The sequence below is a fragment of the Humulus lupulus genome, chromosome 6 (genome assembly GCF_963169125.1).
Source record: "Humulus lupulus chromosome 6, drHumLupu1.1, whole genome shotgun sequence".
NCBI lineage: Eukaryota > Viridiplantae > Streptophyta > Magnoliopsida > Rosales > Cannabaceae > Humulus > Humulus lupulus.
This window is the reverse complement of record NC_084798.1, coordinates 71,529,907-71,541,501: the sequence shown is the minus strand read 5'-3', so window position 1 is coordinate 71,541,501 and position 11,595 is coordinate 71,529,907. Positions and strand designations below refer to the sequence as shown.

At 35.9% G+C, this 11,595-nt stretch overlaps 1 long non-coding RNA gene across 2 annotated transcripts; it reads right to left on the bottom strand.

Moving 5' to 3' along the window:
* Positions 1-2,682: 2,682 nt before the first annotated feature.
* LOC133784070 (uncharacterized) lies at positions 2,683-4,141 on the bottom strand. 2 transcript variants are annotated; one of them, XR_009871106.1, is made up of 3 exons: positions 3,819-4,141; positions 3,217-3,375; positions 2,683-3,031 (listed from the first exon to the last, which is right to left on the bottom strand). It is a non-coding gene; the product is annotated as an uncharacterized LOC133784070 (long non-coding RNA). The 2 variants fall into 2 exon arrangements; XR_009871107.1 differs by having other exon boundaries at positions 3,217-3,365.
* Between the last annotated feature and the right edge of the window lie 7,454 nt (positions 4,142-11,595).

Genomic DNA, 11,595 nt, shown 5'->3' with positions numbered 1-11,595 from the left:
TCATAGGACCTTTAGAGATCCTAGAGAGGATCGGGCTAGTGGCCTACATGTTGGCACTACCACCATCGTTATCATGGATTCACAACATATTCCACATTTCTATGCTTCGGAAGTATGTCTCAGATACGAGTCATTTATTGAAGTATGAGGATTTGGAATTACAAACAGATATGTCATTTGAGGAGTGACTAATTCAAGTCCTGGACAGGAAAGACAAGGTTCTACGGAACAAGACGATTCTTCTAGTCAAAGTGTTATGGAGGAAAAGTAAGGTCGAGGAAGCGACCTGGGAGCTTGATTCAGCTATGCGGGATCAGTGTCCCGAGTTATTCAGGTATATTTCGAGGATGAAATTCTCAGTAGGAGGGGATAGTTGTAACGGCCCAAAATTGTTAATAAGTCTTAGTGCCTTGGTTAGCATGCCAGGAGGGCATAATTGGATATATGTATGTTTAATTAGTTAAATGTGTGACTATGTGGTATGCATGATTAATATGATTATATGAATATACTATATGCATGTTTATGAGTATTAGATATGCATATGGGCCCTTTATGGCTTTTAAGGGCATAAATGTGATTTTATATGATATATGGTTGAGACCAAATTATTATGTGGATATATTTGTAGGATGTGGCTCGAGACATCCCTAGTGAGCATATTAACGAAATGGTCGCAGCGGGGTTTCAATACCCAGCTCGGGGGATCCTAGGGGTATTTTTAGGAATTTAGGGAATATTTTGGGATGTATTGAGTAATGAATAAGTATTTGGTAATTAATTAGACGTGACAGGTTTAATTGGTTAATAGTCAGAATATTTGAGGAATTAGCGAGAACCGGGGGAAAATAAATGTTTTATTATTTAGAACCCTTAGAGGACTAATAAGCTTAGAGGGAAAAATAGTCTTTTGATTGGTTAGGATATACTCAGAAGAATAGGGAATGATCAAGAACATTAAGGAAACTCTCAGCTCTTTCTCACCCCTCTCACTCACGAGTCTCTCTCTCTCTTTCTCTCTCTCTTATGCTTGAGGAAATTCTAGATGAATTGAAGAATTGACCCAGGGAATTCAGCTGAGGGAATCTAAGGGATTAAGTTGTGATCATTCAAGGATACTGCTGGGGAAGCTAGGTTGCAATTTGAGGTAAGAACGCAAGTTAGATTCTTTAATTCTGTTGAGATTATTTTAAAGGGTTGAGTTTGCATGAGTATTAATTTAATAGCTGATTTTGGGTAGGATATAGAGAAAGAAAAGTGTTATAGGCTAGTAGTGATGGCTGAGATATAAGGATGGGAATTATGGGTTTGAATTGGAGTTTGGGAGCTGGTTGGGGATGGAAATTTGAGGATAGGTTTGTGGAAAAACGCTAAGTAAAATTGGTTTTTCTGGGTTTAGGGGATCGGGTCGCGGCCCTGTTCTTTTGGCATTGCGACCCGCATGAGTTTTTGAGGCTGTGGAGCCTCTGTTTGTCAGGCGCGCCACGACTCTGAGGAGGGCAAGTCGCAGCCCGTGTCCCCCATTAGGGGGGATTAAGCCCCTTTCCAAGGGGCGGGTCGCGGCCCTAAATGGGGAATTAAGGGGAAATGGGGTTTAAAGCTAGGGGAGGCTCAGGAATTCAAACCTAAGTGCTCGGGACGATTTCTACTACCCGGTTTAGTAGAAATTGACGTCTCAGAGGCTAGATATTCTTTCTTAAACATTTATTTGGGTTTTGAATTGATGGTTACCCATTGATCCTGTGACTAGGTTTATCGCTAAGGCTCAAGACTGAGGATCGTGCTCGAGGCCATTCTGTGTCCTTCGCTCGGGATTCAAGGTAACAAGACTGCACCCTTGTGGTTGTGAACGGGACTATGGTTCCCAATAATTGAATGCATGTACTATGTGATTGTATCTTTGATACGACATCTGAGAATGAACGACCTAAGGGTGTCGGGGCTGATGATAAGCATACTGAACGCAGCTCGGCCCAAGTGAGCTAGGGTCAGCCAGATAAACAGAGGGCTCGGCCTAAGCGTGCCAACCCTAAGCATTTGTGTAATTCACTTGATATGTATGTGATATGAATTGTTTGCCACTCTTTGGTTTTATATTTGAATTATGTTAACTGATTGAACTAGTTGAGTTATGATTGATTATATTTAACTGTTGCTTTATTTGCTTGCTGTTATGGTTCTCATGTTGGGCCTTGGCTCACGGGTTCTATGTGGTGCAGGTAAAGGCAAATGGAAGCTGGACCAACCATGATTTGGAGAGCTCTGGGAGCGGGTGTACATTGTCAACTGCTCGTCCGCCATGGCCGAGGAGGGACAGAGTCTTAAAATTTTTGTTTTGCCATCAGAGTGGCTTTTGGTTGTATAAAACTTTTTTAGAGTGTAAATTGTCTCTTAAACCCTGTTTTTGGGATCCCATGTTCCAAACATCTATTTTAATGGAAATTAACTGTTTATGATCAAAATATTTTAACCCTAACCCGATAGTTGACTTCAGGAACACATTATTGTTCAAACGACTTGATTAGAAAGTCCAGCACTATTTTAAATACACGGTGTAACGGTCTTTGTTATCCAAGGTGTTACAGTTATTGTCTTTGTGTGTTCCAACATAATGGCGTGCATACATTCGGTTAGATGAAAGTATTAATACCTGGTATCAATGAGATGATAATAGCAATCTCAAAAACAAAACACAAATTTTTAATGTAATCAGAGTTCCTAAAAAATGTGATATGTAAAATTGATAAAAATGAGAACAGAGAGAGAACTAATTTTAAATAGAGGAATATCTTGATTTTAAAATTTATAGTGATAAAAAAAAAGAAAAATTTTAAATAATTTAATTCATAGAAAGGAAAGAAAAAAATTCCCACAGTATAATGTGCCTATATATGATTTCAAGAGGCTTCCAACATTTTTAGGATATAATTACATTGCCAAATACAGAGAAATGTGCTCGCTGATAGATGATCTCATAATACCATAATGCAGTTTTTAAGCATTTTTACTCCAATTCATGGTTCTTGATCACCTGAAGAGGAAGAACAAAGGAAAGAGAAAGTTAGATAGGCATAAATGATAAACAAAAGTCTAACGAGTTATTACCCAATGAAAACTAAAATAAGTATATATATATATATAAATGTATATGTAAATTAATATGTAGCAAGCAAAAAGCTTATATCAAAGATATAGAGCAATGACTGAAGTACTTACCTACAGTAGGAAAATTAATCCTGGTTATGAGAACTGGTCCCCAATGCAAGTTAACAACCATTATGATTATAATAGAGTGCGTTTCACAGACATAATTAATAATCAACATCAAAGTCATTTGTACCAGAATATCTTAATTAGTCTCCCACCTTCAAGCACCTTGTCATTAAAGCACAATATCTTATGTAAGCATCAATGATATATCATATTGAGAAGAAAGTGTTACTTATATTTATATCATAGAACATACTATAGTACAGTAGCTAAATATCTTAATCATTAAGCAAAACAACCAGGTACGTTATTATCATGTTTGCAGCTTCATCAACCAAATATATCTTGTTGTTCATAAAGAAACATATCCAAATATATATGAGATAGAGTGCAGAACTACTAATTATTAAAGCCTTAAATTAAAAAAATACAAAGAGAACAAGATTAGAGCGCATTCCAAATGACTACATTACACAGAGGCATTTTATTGAATACCTGGAAGAAATTTCTTCCATGTAATATATCCAATCTGTAAACGTGTACTCATCACAAATCTATATCCTACTCTATTTCACGTTCCTACAAAAATTGACTACTGTTGACCATACCTGAAACAAATCTTGTCGTTAGCCAAAGAACGAATTCGACAAAAATTCCCATGTCGATTACTAGAGAATAAACTCTCCAAAATGTTCCACAGATCATCAGAGAAAAAAATTGATGAAATGCCCCATTGATCGCCGAAGAACAAAATCGTTGAGAAGCATTGTCATCTGCATAGGGCTGCCATTAATATTAGGAAATCAATTTGAAGTTTGAGAAATCAAATGGAAGATAAGAGAAATTAAGAGAATAAAAAAGATATAGAAGTTTGAGAAATCAATTAGGAGATCAATTAGATCGTGAGAGAGATGGGAAAATGTACAGAGGGTTTTTCTTTTCCTAGTTTTGTGAGAGGGGCTCTTATTTATCTCTTTTATGCTAAATATTACTAAATATAGTGTTTTTAATTTTTTAACATTGTTACGTTTTTTTAAACATGTAATTAATCACTATAATTAAATATCAAATTTGTTGTAGTGCTGGGATGCTTGTGGTCGCGGCCTGAAGGTTGTTAATATAACGCCCTGGATAACCAAGATCGTTACGTTGTGTATTTGAAATAGTGAAACACTTGCTAATCAAGTCATTTGAACAATGATGTGTTCCTAAAGTCAATTATCAGGTTAGGGTTAAAAAGGTTTTGATCATAAATGGTTAATTTGCATTAAAATAGACGTTTGGTACATGGGATCCCAAAAACGGGGTTTAAGAGACAATTTACAATTTTCAAAAGTTTTATACAACTAGTGGCCACTCTAATAGGTAAATATAAATTCAGGGCTTTCTGAGCATGCAAGTTGCGACGCCCATGAGCTAGGTCACGGCGCTCCCCCACGTACCCATAATTTCTCGTTTTTTCCCATTCTTCCCAACTCCTAGCTCCAAAAGCTCAACTCTAAAATACATCCCAGTCAAATCCAGATTGAGATTTCCAAATATCACCTCAGAAACACACCTAAAGCCTAGACTAACAATTTAATTCTCCAGAACCTCCAAATTCAGAAGCTAACCAAAGCACTTCAAAATTTATCTAAACCCAACCAAAAACTCAGAGATTAGGAACTAGAATTCTTACCTCTGATTGTAACTCAATTCCCCAGTAGTGACTCTAAATGATCCTAGCTTGATCCCCTAGGTTTCCACAACTAAATTCCTTGGTCTAATCCTTCAGTCCACCAAGAATTCTCCAAGCAAGAGAGAGGGGAATGGAAATCGTGCAAGAGAAGGGAAAGAGAGAGAGAGAGAGAGATAGAGAGTTTGGGGTCTTCCTAATGTGTCTAGTAAGTTTTGAATACTCTTAAAGCCTAAGTTGATCTCATCCTCAACCAATACAATGACTAAAATGCCCCCGTTGAGTTACTTAGCCCCTTAATTGCTCTAAGGGTAAAATAGTCTTTTCCTCCCAGTTCTCACTAATTCCTCAAGTGTTCCTAATATTTACCAATTAATCCCGTCATCCAATTAATTACCAAATACCTATTCAATATCTAATAAGTCCCAAAATATTCTCTAAATTCCCAAAAATACCCCTAGGCTCCCCCCCCCCCGAGCTGGGTATTTAAACTGCACTGTGACTATTTTGCTAATCCGCTCAGTAGGACCGTCTCGAGCCATATAGAGCAAATATATCCACATAATAATGTGGTCTCAACCATTTATCACACATAATCACATTTATGCCCTCAATGGGCCAAAATTACAAATATTCCCTTATAAGCTATAAAGGGCCCACATGCATATCTAATACTCATAAGAATGCATACAACATATTCATAAAATCATATTAATCATGCATGCCATGTAGTAACACATTTAACCAATTAAACATACATATACCAAATTATGCACTCCCGGCAGCTAATCAAGGCACTAAGCCATATTAGCAATTTTGGGTCGTTACATTTACAGCCTCCCAATTTTGCACCTTTTTCCCAAAAAATTCAATCCCTTTCCTACACGATTTTGTAACCTCCATACACGTAATGAGAGTTAAAAACATATCTTTAACAACCATATTATATTATGGCTTTATGAAATTTAATCATATTGTGTAACTCTCAATCTACACTTTATTGAGTGATATTTAGAAGTTACAAATTTGTAGCTAATTTTGTAACTCGAAAATATGTTACACAATTGGATATACACATTGTCCAGTTTTGTAACTCTTAAATATTTTATGTTACAATATGTGACAAACACATTTGTCACATTATTTAATCTAAACATGATATTATATAATATAATATAACAAATAAAAGGTTGCAGATATATTTTCTCCTTCTTTTTCTTATTCTTCTTCTTCCTCTCTCCTCCCCTTCATAGATAATGGATGCTCCCTCTTTTCTTCTCTTTGCTAGGGTCAGGATTGGATTTTGGCATAGGTGGGCTAGGAATGAGCTTAGGTGTAACGCCCTGGTTACCCCAAGACAGTTATGGTAAACTTTGAACCGTGAATTTAACTCGCTAACCAAGTTCTTTGGTTAAAAACATACTTCTAGGTGTTATTAATAGGTTAAGGTGCAAAAGGAAAGGATACAATCTATTTAAAACATAAAATTATTCATGGGCCCATAAAAACATTTACAAGTTATTTACAATGCAAAATGGTCATTACAGTATAAAATTTACAACCCTCCGATCTAAGCGACAAAAACAGGATAAACCACCTAGTTCCCCTGAGAAATCCTTGGCCGTGGTGGTCAAGCAGCCGCATATGTACACATCACCACCTAAGCTCTCCACTCAAGGCTGGGTGAGCTTTTCTTTCCCTTTACCTGCACCACATAGCACCCATGAGCCAAAGCCTGGCAAGAAAACTCAATATTGCATGAATATAATATCAAATGATGATCATAATTGTAAATCCTATAATTGGCATTTTTATAGAAATATCTTTTTTATAAAAAGAGAGAAAATGGTTGATTGAATTGTTTCCTTTTATTATAATTTTCGAAAATATTTGTTTTCCTTTTATTATAATTTTCGGAAATATTTTGTTTTTCCTTTCTTATATTTTTCGGATTTAATTGGAAAATATTTGGTTTCCTTTATTTTAATTTTCGGAATCTCTCTTTCCTTTTGTGTAATGGTTGGTCAATAATATGCTTCCTTATTTAGCATATATTGTCTCTTTTTGGTTATAAAGGAAACAACGGTTATTGCAAATATTCTGTACTTACCCAAAGTTATTATTGGATTATTTGCTGATGTATTTTCGTGCAGCTCAAGGATTACAATCAGGAAACTGGTTTTTAATATCATTAATTATTGTTTCCTTTTTGAGCTTGTTTTGATCCGACACAGGTCTGAGCTGTCCCCTCCGATATCGCATCTGTCGGATCAGTATCTTCTAAATAAGGCAACTCTTTGACAATCAAGAATATCTTCTGCGATTCTTGCCTTTATTAGAAGAATTCTTTTTCTGCCTTTGTGAGCACGAAAAAGACTCTATAAATAGGGCTCTAAAGGCAGTGAGAAAGATGAACTCCTTGGTGCATCATTCGTGAGCTTTATTGTAATATTTGAGAGTTCTTATTTATATTCAAGATCATAAGTTTTCAAGTGATCTTGTTGAATTATGTGTGTTTTGTTATAAGTGGTGAGCTTATACCATGTTCATGAGTGAATACACATTGTAATTTGAGCACAACGTTTGTAGTCTTCGGGAGAAGATCTTTTACAAGCCTTGCGTCGGGAGGATGCAAGCACTCGCTGACCATTGAAGGGAGTTCAAGTGGTTGAGCGTTTCAATCAAAATCAGATTAGTGAAGAGAAGTACAACAAGTTGCGGCAAATCTCAAGAGGGAGTCTTGTTTTGTTTAAGTCAATGTTTTTGTACTTGTGATTCTTTATTAATTGGTTTTATTCTCTAGGCGTGGCCCCAAGGATTAGGTTATCCGAAAGGATTTCTGAACCTTGTTTTGCACTGTCTTTTTATTGTGTTCAGTTTCTGTCTTGACAAGTTTGGTTTCTGTCCCGACAGAACTGTAATCTGTGTAAACAGTTAATTACCATTCCGCACTTTAATTAATTTACTTGGTTTAATTAATTTGGTAATTACTAAAAACGGAATTTCATTTGGTATCAGAGAGGGCACTCATTTCTGAGTGTGATCTTGGTTTATTCCGTTTGTTGTTCTTGTTCTTGCAATGTCTTTTTTCACAGAAGGAGGTTCCATAACTCGCCCCCCTTTACTCAACGATTCAAACTATCCATATTGGAAAGTTCGAATGAGAGCCTTTATTAAATCTCAAGATGAAAAGGCTTGGAGAGCTGTTTTAAGTGGTTGGACTCCTCCAGCAGAAAGCGATGATATAATTAAGGTAAAATCTGAACTTGAATGGACTGATGCTGAAGATAAACTGTCCAGTTACAACAATAAAGCATTACATGCCATTTTTAATGGTGTTGGTGAAGGTTACATTAAGTTGATTTCTTCATGTGTTTCGGCCAAAGATGCTTGGCAAATTCTTCAAACTCAATTTGAAGGAACTGCTGATGTCAAGCGTTCTAGGCTTGTAATGCTCACAACAAAATTTGAAAATGAATGAAAATGAAACCCTCACTGAATTTTATGAGAAATTGTCAGATATTGCTAACGAATTTTTTGCTCTTGGTGAAAAACTTGAAGAAAATGTTTTGGCTCGAAAAATTGTTAGAGTTCTCCCTGACAGGTTTCAGACAAAGCTAACTGCAATTGAAGAAGCAAAAGATCTGGACAAAATGAAAGTAGAGGAACTGATGGGTTCACTTCGAACTTTTGAGCTAAACCAAAAAATTAGACAAAAAGGTAAGACAGAGGAAATCAAGGAAAAATCTATTGCCTTGAAATCCTCTAAAGAAAAGAAGGAAAGTTCGGATGATGAGGATGATGAGATGGCTCTGTTGACAAAAATTTTCCAAAAATACATAAAGAAATTGGGAAACAAAAAGGCCATATCCAAAAACCCAAAAGGTAATTTTTCTAAACCCTTTGAGACTAATAAAAAGGGTATTCAGTGCAGGGAATGTGAAGGATTTGGACATATTCAATCTGAGTGTGCAAATACCTTAAAGAAAAAGAAAGTCATGACAGCCACATGGAGTGATCAAGACTCTGAACAGAGTGATGAGGAGGAAAATAGTGTTGCCTTAACCTCTGTTCACAAAGGTATTGTTTTCAATTACAAGGATGCATTATGCCTTAATAATTCTGTTCAGAACAATGAGAATTCAGATAGTGATTCTAATGATTCTGATTTAGATGAGGAGTCATTTCAAGAGTCTTATAAAATAATGTATGATCAATGGCTGAAAGTTTGTTCTGAGAATCGTCTAATGGCTGGCAATAATAAAAATTTTGTTAAAAAAATTGAAAATCTTGAGATGATTATTGCCTCCAAAAATGATGAAATTGTTTCTTTGAATAAAGAAATTGAGTTTTTGCAAAAAGGTGTCAAAATGCTTAATCCTAGATCTGGAATTTTGGATGATATTCTTTCTGTAGGAAAAAAGGTTGGTGACTACAGTGGATTAGGATCTAATGGATCTGAGTCCTCAAGAAAAACGGTTTTTGTAAAATCTATGAATTATCCGTCTGTTGGGTCAACTAATCGTGTTGCAGGATCAAGTCACGATGCTGAAAGGACAGAGTTGTCATCTGTTGCAACAGATCTTCAACTGAAGAAAATTTCTCCAAAAAGAAACATTGAACATTTTGTTCCAGTTTGTCATTTTTGTGGGATGAAAGGTCACATAAGACCTAAGTGTTTTTCTCTGTTAAACTTGTTCGAAAATAATTTTGAAAAACACTTTGGTGGTATGAATCAATTCTTGACCAAAAGAAATTCAAAATCAAAAACAGTATGGGTCAAGAAAGTTAACTCTGTTTGCTTGGCTACTTTTACCTGTCACAAAATGCATGCATCTAGTTCATGGTACTTTGATAGCGGTTGTTCGAGACATATGACAGGTAATGCCAACATACTTACCAACTTCAAATCCTTGAAGTGTGGAGTAGTAACTTTTGGGGATGGAATGACAGGAAATATTTTGGGTAAAGGTACTCTAAACATTGAAGGGTTACCGAAACTGAAAAATGTGCTTCTTGTTGATGGGTTGAAAGCCAACTTAATTAGCATAAGTCAAATTTGTGACCAAGGTTTTTGTGTTAATTTTTCACATGATGAGTGTAATGTTTTAAATCAAAATGGTGATATTATTCTCAAAGGCTCTCGTTCTTTGGATAATTGCTACACTCTCACACAAAAATTCACATGTCATGCATCTTCATCAAGCGTTAATACTACTGACTTGTGGCATGAAAAACTTGGTCATATAAATTTCAAAAACCTGAAAAAGATTGCTAATGCAGGTCTCATCCGTGGTATACCCAAGTTGGGTAAAGAATCACTTGGTAAGTGTGAATCATGCCAATTGGGAAAACAGTTAAAAATTTCCCATAAAGCATTGTCTGATGTTAATACTTCAAATGTGTTAGAATTATTGCATATGGATCTCATGGGTCCTATTCAAGTTGAAAGTATTAATGGCAAGAGATACATTTTTGTTTGTGTGGATGATTTTTCTAGATTTACTTGGGTAGATTTTTTAAGAGAGAAATCAGATACTTTTGAAGCCTTTCAAACTCTATGTACAAGATTGAGAGCTGAAAAAAATTGTAACATTGGAAAAATTGTTCGAATAAGGAGTGATCATGGTAAGGAGTTCGAAAATTCTGTTTATGATGATTATTGTAAAACATTTGGAATTTTGCATGAATTTTCTGCTCCCAAAACCCCTGAACAAAATGGGGTAGTGGAACGGAAAAATCGTACCTTGCAGGAAATGGCCAGAGTTATGCTTAACAGCAAAAAACTCACAAAGAAATTGTGGGCAGAAGCTATTAATACAGCTTGTTACACAATTAATCGTGTTTTTCTGCGCCCAGGTACAAACAAAAGTCCTTATGAAATCTGGAAAGGTAGAAAACCCAATGTTAACTACTTTCATGTTTTTGGGTGTCTATGCTATATTCTTAGAGATCGTGAGAATCTAGGCAAATTTGATGCTAAGAGTGATATGGGAGTTTTTCTTGGTTATTCCACTAATAGTAGGGTGTATCGTGTCTATAATATGAGAACCCAAACTATTATGGAATCAGCTAATGTGGTTGTAGATGATTTTAAAGATTTTTCTGAGTACTCCCATGAGGAGGAAATTGACAGGCTCATAAGTGTGGCGGATCCGACAGCACAGCTTTCGGAGGGGACAACTGCCACTGCTGACATATCAAATGACAAGTCTGTCGAAACAACAACTGGGCAAACAGAGAAGGAAAATCCAGTTACTTCCTCTGACTCCGTTCAAAAAGAACCATCAACCAGAGTAAAAAAGAATCACCCTTCTGACCTTATTCTGGGAAATCTTGAGGAGAGTATGGTCACTCGAAAGAGGTATGTAAATTTGGTTCAATTTGTTTGTTTTACCTCCACTTTGGAACCTAAAAATGTGAAGGAGGCCTTAAATGATGAATCATGGATCAATGCTATGCAAGAAGAGTTAGATCAATTCACAAGGAATGAGGTATGGATTCTTGTCCCTAGACCGAGTCATACCAATGTTATAGGTACAAAGTGGATATTTAAAAACAAAACTGATGAATTTGGGACCATAATAAGAAATAAAGCTAGATTAGTTGCACAGGGGTACACTCAAGTTGAAGGAATTGATTTTGATGAGACATTTGCCCCTGTTGCAAGACTTGAATCCATAAGATTATTACTAGCTATTTCTTGTGTT